Here is a 7213-nt window from a genome sequence, read left to right as displayed (position 1 = left end):
AAAGAATGACAGGATTACTGTCCTGGATCAGACCAGTTTCCACATTCGGCCACTCCTAACCTCCACCACAGCATCCATGGGATTTTAATCATCCAACGCCTGTGGGGAGGGCAGTCCCCAGAATAACCTCTTAATAACCGGGTATGGATAAATAGAACAGGGAAAGGCTGTGTGAGGAGAAAGGGCATGGTGGTGAAAAGAAGGCGAACATTGGGGTGCATTGGTGTGCTGGCCACATGAGAAGAAAGGTGACATAAGGGTGCGGCTATATGAGAAGGAGACGGTCATGGATGTCCAGGATGTGTGAGAATGTTGAATACATGGAGAAGAATGACAAGGAACAGTTATGGGAATGCAGGCTGCTTAATAAGTTAGAGGGGGACATAGGAGTGCAATAACAGCGCCAATGTGACCTGAGTTAACCTAATTAGGGGAAGCTATAGAGATGGAAAATACCCACAGTCAGACAGTTGAGCTAAAGTGATAAAATGGAGCATACTAACACAAATACTATGGCTGTAATGGCATCAATGAACAGGCCACCACCTGCTGGTTAGCTCGTCTTATGGCTCACTGGTCGGAAGCGCCAATGAGGAACAAGTAAGGTGCGTTGCTATATATGCATGAGAAGACTTTGCGCAGCTGCAGGGCTGAGAACGCTGATCCTGGGAAGCACCAAACACCCAAGATCACCCCAGGTATCTCACAACTGAGACTGGGATATTAGTCTGAGGACACTGGCTAGGTCCGGTTGGTCTGTGAGACCACTTACATTATGCAACAATAAAGTTGGGCTCACTGACTGCTGGTAAGACCTCCGAGTCATTATTCTCTTTGTGGTCCATAACCAGGTGCTTGAATTTTCCATTTGATCCTCAGTATATCTGTGCCTTGACATTTTTTCAGGTTTTTGGCCCAATTTTTAAACAATTGATGTGTAGTATAAGTACACAAGTGGTCTTTTTCAAGTTCATAGGAGTGCAAGCCTGAATCAGATCTCCTAAATATGAAGGAGCTCCAACTGTTCACATAGAGGATCCTGATTCCTGCACTCTGCCCCTCCAATCCATTTAAAGGATAACTGCAACCGGTTGCTGCCAACTACTTTTGGGATTGTATTTGGTTCACAGACCTGGAACCTTGGGAGATGAGTAACCATGGTACTAGACTTATACACCCATATATTATACACTCATTATATGATTGCTGATTTTTACATCAAAGCAAACCTGTTTGCAGATTCTTTATTTGCATATAGCTAGTAATTAAAGGTTTCTTCCTATTTGTGTGTAAAAAGAGACCTATCAATCAAAGTGAGCAAACTCTTTCACTTGTGGGGTTAGTGGGGTAAAAAAATGGCGTAGGCAGAGTACTTAAACAAGAATTTAAAAAAATTAAAGCCAAATAAAATGTTGGTAAATGGGTTTACCTTTTTACCTCATATTTTTTTGTAATGTGTGTGTAAGTGCAGGGGGTAGGATATTAGGTAATTTTCCAATATACATCTATTAAAGTTCTGCTCCGCTTGCTTCATACGTGAAGTGAAGCCTCACGTATCCATAAAATGGCCGCAGATGGAGGGTCATGTGATCTTTATCTGTCCATGGACAATCACCCTGCCAGGACCTTAATCTTATATTCATGAATACTAACATAAGGTCCTGTCAGGGTGATTGCTCACTGTTACCCAATTTTATAGATGTTTGTATTGATATGTTAGAACACATGGATACCTCCTTATAAGGTTTTAAAACTTTTAAATGCATTACATTGGGGTTACCAGACATAAACCTCAACATTAAATAGACTAAAACTATGTAAAAGTGAAAAAAAAATCAAAATAGACCACAGATCACCTTAATATGCTGCGGATGGGTAATTGCAGAGTCAGAGAGGAAAATTCCGGGCGGGGGTGCAGATGGTAATACAAGAACAATATCCAATACTCTAGCTCTCTGCATCATCACTGTTCCCCTGTAGCTGTGACGACAACACAGACGAAGATAAGAAGTGGAGAGCTGATGGGACAGGTGAGTATGTGGTGTTTGTTTTTTGAAAATGTATTTGAATCAAGGAAAAGAGGAGGTCCACAATATGAGGGGGGGGGGGGGGGTATAAGAGGGGGCCTACAAGATGGCGGGATATGAGAATGGGCCCACAATATGGGGGGTATAAGAGGGGTGGGCACAATATATGGAGATATGAGAGGTTGTCCACATTAAGATGGATATGCGAGGGGACCCATATTATGGGGGTTATGAGTGGGGGCCAATATTATGGGGGGCATGAGGGGGCCCACAGTTTGGGGGATATGAGAGGGAGCTACAATATCATTGTTGGTACATATTAGGAGACAATATTTGTCCCAAGGACTGTCCTTGTTTAGCAACACAACGGTAGCCTTTTTTAGGAATACTAAAGAGTATAGAATTTTGATACAGTATTTGGATATTATCCCTAAAAATGTAATTTAATATTATCAAAATCTACACTGTATGGCTGAATTTACACAAATGTATTCCTGCCAGGCCGTGCATATGTCTGGTGCCATAAAGAGGAGGAGGGTTGACCTCTCCATAGAAATGCACGGTGGATGGGTCATACACACGGGGAAAGATAGGACATGTCCTATCTTTTGCCTGTGTACGGTGCCACACGTGTGAAGCTCAGTACCACTACATGCGGCCATTGCTGTCTATGGGGAACATATAAAAAAACTAAGGGAGAACTACACGTCGGGTCACAATTTTTTGGAGCAGATAAATATTTCTTTTAGATTTTACCATCTGTTATATTTTTTACTGTATTTAGGGTTTAGGGGAACCCCCGTTGTTTTAGCCTGGAATGAAAGGTATGGCATTCTTTGGTTACATTTCTGGGGAGGGACATGCTCTTTTAGCCCTAATAAATTCACCAATGGGTACATTTTTAGTTGTATGTGTATGTGTAGCAACTATCAAATCTTAAAATAGGGTAGCCATCGGTAGGTTTGCTTTATAGTTTTGATTTTATGATACCATTTCCTTCATGTGCAAAAAAATGTATATATAAGAAAGGTATTTTATTGTGATCCATGTGGTATCTAAACTATAAGTTAAGGTAATTGGATTTCAGGTACTTTACAAAATCTGGTATCAAAATTTCAGTGCCACACCAAATTAATAGGCAGTCGTCTAAATAGCGACATACAATAGAAATGTATAAAAGGTTTTTTATGGATTATCGGATATATGAAGGCATAGCTCCTCTCACAAAGGCATATAAAGATTGACTAGAGTGGGGGGGGGGGGGGAGCTTGCCATAGGACAACCTTGTACCTGTTAAAAACTTCACTGTCAAAGGTGAAAAATTGTCCAACAACTAAAAATACAAAACAATAACGTATTGTTGTAACATTGTGGAATATTGGCTGTATTTAGCTACATGGTAGGCTATTGCCTCAGCGCCAATCCATGAGGAATGGAAGCGTATAAACTGAAGACATCGTAGGCGATCCAAGGGCAGTCCTTTGTCCATGTTACCTTGTGCATAATTTTCTAAATTTCTTTGGTGTCTGTAATATATCTGGGGCCTTGCTTGTCCAAGGGTTGGAGAAACGGGTCTAACAACTAACTTAAACGTTCTGTCATGGAGTTTACACAGGATATAATAGAGCTTAATGGAGGTGGGAATATGCCCTTGTGGGTCTTTGGTAATGCTTAGATTATAGGTACCAAATGTGTTTTAGGGACCATAAAGTCTATGCTTTTATCGTTGAGAATTCCCAATGTTTTGCCTTCGAAGCGGCAATTTCGTAGTTATATCTCTTGTAGGGTCTCCCCGTAACCTACGGTATGTGGTCTCATCTCCCAACACTTTTTGTACTTCTGGTTTATGTAGCATTTTGTTCAATATTATGATGGAGCCCCCTTTTTCTGAGGGGAGTTTAATTAAACACAGAGGGGTACATTTTATTTAACTGTCCGCTGGAGTTCACCAAAGGTGCATTGTCCAACGATAATGCACTCTGCCGCAATTCACTAAGATCGCGCAACCGATATCCTGCATGTGTCGCTTCCCCGGTCAGGTCCGACAGAGTTCACCTTCTTCCTACTGGTGTATTTAAGTGCATTGTGTTGCGTCACAATTTGAATCTTAAATCAGTCCGAATCAGTCGGATCGTCCGATGGCAAGCCCCCCAATTTCTGTCCCATGAAAGCTGGTGCGGCTGCCCCACAATCCGACCGTGTGAACCAAAATCCCAGCACAAACCCCTGTTAAATACCTGTCAAAGCTGCGCAAATCCCGAAACCAGCAAACAGTCTGACGAAAGTGCGATGCCCGACCCTTAGTAAATAAGCCCCAGAGATTCTTTTAGGGAATATAATGCTACTTTTTCGGCTCTGTTGAGATTTCCTTTTATTATATCCTCACTATATATGTGTAGTTTTTTAAAATCCTTTTCCATCACTGCTCATAGCCGTGATGGAAAAAAGGATTTTTGTATTCTCCAAATGCTTCGTCTATAGGGAGGAAGGTACTGCTTGATGTTCATAAAAAATGTAGATTTGGTAAAAATTCAATCTGGCCCTTCACATTCAATATGGAAAATTCCAAAATCTTAGTTATGTAAAAAAATAGCGTTTTAATGTTAGGGACCGGAGACAACAAATTGTGGTATATAAATCCATATTTGTACTTGGAACAAATTTCAGTCCTTTGGATAATAATTTCATCTGTGTGCTTATGTTAAAAAAAATCACTTGTGTGAAGATAATTTCTCATAAATGTAATCATTTGGTCCCTTAGAAATAAGACTGCGTCCTTGGATACGGCCACCTCTGCTTTAGTGATTGCACAAAGAAAAGGTTTTTGTAAATGTAATGTCCTGAAGTTACTTCATGTCCCTGTGGTAATGAATCCAGGTGGTCAGGCAGGGCTCTATAGCGCACGTCTGGCCACTGCTGCCAGAGTGTGGGGTGGTTGTATTCGATGGAAGCTCTCTAATTTATCTTCACACAGGAACATTTTTTTTAAATAACATCCAACTGAAGAAATTTTTACATATGGAAAATGAATTAAATTGAATGTGAATACCCAGATGGGAATACCCCTTTAATGTGGCTCTCTGGGTTTTTAGATGCAATTATTCATATTGCACTATAAGGAATTCTGGGTATCCAGACACAGTTATCCTAACTGTGCTATAAGATGCTATGGTTATCCGGACGCAGTTACTTTCACCAGAGTAGAATACGCTATCAGGGCATTTGTGCTGCAAAAAAATGGACCAGGGAAAATGCTTAAAATAATAACATAAAATAAAAAAAAAAATTTAATTATGAAAAAAAAATGAAAACAAATAAAATATAATAATTTTAAACAAGTGTCAGAGGTCCAGGGGAAGGAGTTGGAGCTCCTGCTGCTTTGACAACTTCTTCCTCCTTGGTCTTGTGCTGCCACTACTCGATAAATATCAGATTGGAACTTTGAGAGTAGTGCGCAAAGCATGCATAGTACTCCCTCATTTTTCTCTCATGCTTTAGCAGTGGAATTAAGGATGTGATCTTATCTTTATAGTGTGGATCCAGCAGGGGGGCCACCCAGTAATTGACTCAGGTGACTATCCAGGCAAGTCAGGGTTGTTGCACAGGCACTGGATCATGTGAAGGAGCTGTCCTTGGTGTGAGGTATCTCCTCCACATCTGCTCCACTGACACCCATTAGCAGCGCTTGATGTAACCCTGCTGTGAGAAAAACTCCTCATCCTCATCTTCCGCCCCCCCCCCCCCAAAAAAAAACATCCCCTGGCAGGACAGCGGAGTATCTGACCACTGTTAGACCAGAAACCCATCCTGCGAGCCATAAGTGAATTTGTCTGGGACCTCCTCCCTCTATGCTTCCTTTTGGGCCACTATTCTGTTACAATATTGGTAATTAATCATAGGGTCATGTTATTATTCTGGTTACTGAGAGCGTCCTGTTACTAAACTTTATTGTACTGTAGGGCACTGTGCTATTGGTTATTGTAGGCACTGTAACTGTATTGACTACTGCGGGAACACTTCTACTATATTATATTACTCTTAGACCTTGTTACTATATTTGCCACTGTGAGGGTCCTGTTCCTATATTGGCTTTTGTGGGGGGCCCTGTAAGTGTATTGGCTACTATGAGGACCCTGTTACTATATGGCTACTGTGGGCCCTGTTACTATATTGGTTACTGTGGGCCCTGTTACTCTATTGGCTACTGTGGGACCTAGTACTGTATTGGTTTCTATTTAACCCTTCCCGACATTTGATGTAACAGTACTGCATGGCGGGTGGTGCGTTCCTGCATCATGCAGTACTATTACATCATGCTTCTGGCACCGTCTCCTGAACACACACATGAGCGCTTCCGTATGATAGCCCTGAGTCTGCATTTTCGCAGCTTCCGCCTCTTGTTGTAGCGGACAGGGTGCTGCACAGAAATAAACGCAGCCTGCGTGGGGATAGTAACGCCCTGCACCGGCTCACTCCTGGCTGGCCGCGCCCTCTGCTCTGGCATTTTTTCCAGAACTTGAGGACTAAAGGGACTGGCAGGGTTAACATAATTTACAGAATATTGACTAAGGCAAAAAGATCCGCTCTGCCATCCGCGGACAAATAATCATATGTGCTGACGTGGTGCAGAGGCCCTGATAAATATGCCCCAATTTATTTTTAATTGTATGGTGAATGTCCCAAAAAAATACAAGAAAGGAAAACAAAAGTTAGATTTTCTTTTCCTTCAAACATTCAAGAGTTTATAAAATTTCATCAATAAGCTACAGACCAACTAAAATGAATGATTTGTAAAGTGCATCTAATCTCGCAGAAAATAAGCCCTTAAATGTCCAAATTGGCAAAAAAATAAATATAGTATAGCCATTAAAAAGGGACAATGATAATCTGCTCTGAATGGTGCAGCTTCCCTTCGATGTCCTAGCGTGTTCCCATACAGCAGGTTACCACCACATATGGGGTATTGTTAACTCGGGAAAAACTGGGGATCAAATTTTGTGTAGCGTTTTTCTATTTTATCCACTGAGAATGTGCACATTTTTTGAAAAACACATTAATTTAGCCAAAAAAATAAAAATTTCAAAATTGCACACGATTTTGTTTAATTATCCCCGGTAAAACAATTAAAGGGTTAACAAACTTCATGAAAGTTGTTTTAAATACGTTAAGGGTGTAGTTTCTATAAT

This window comes from Engystomops pustulosus, chromosome 2 (assembly GCF_040894005.1).
Source record: "Engystomops pustulosus chromosome 2, aEngPut4.maternal, whole genome shotgun sequence".
Taxonomy (NCBI): Eukaryota; Metazoa; Chordata; class Amphibia; order Anura; family Leptodactylidae; genus Engystomops; species Engystomops pustulosus.
Note: the sequence above shows the minus strand (reverse complement) of the source record.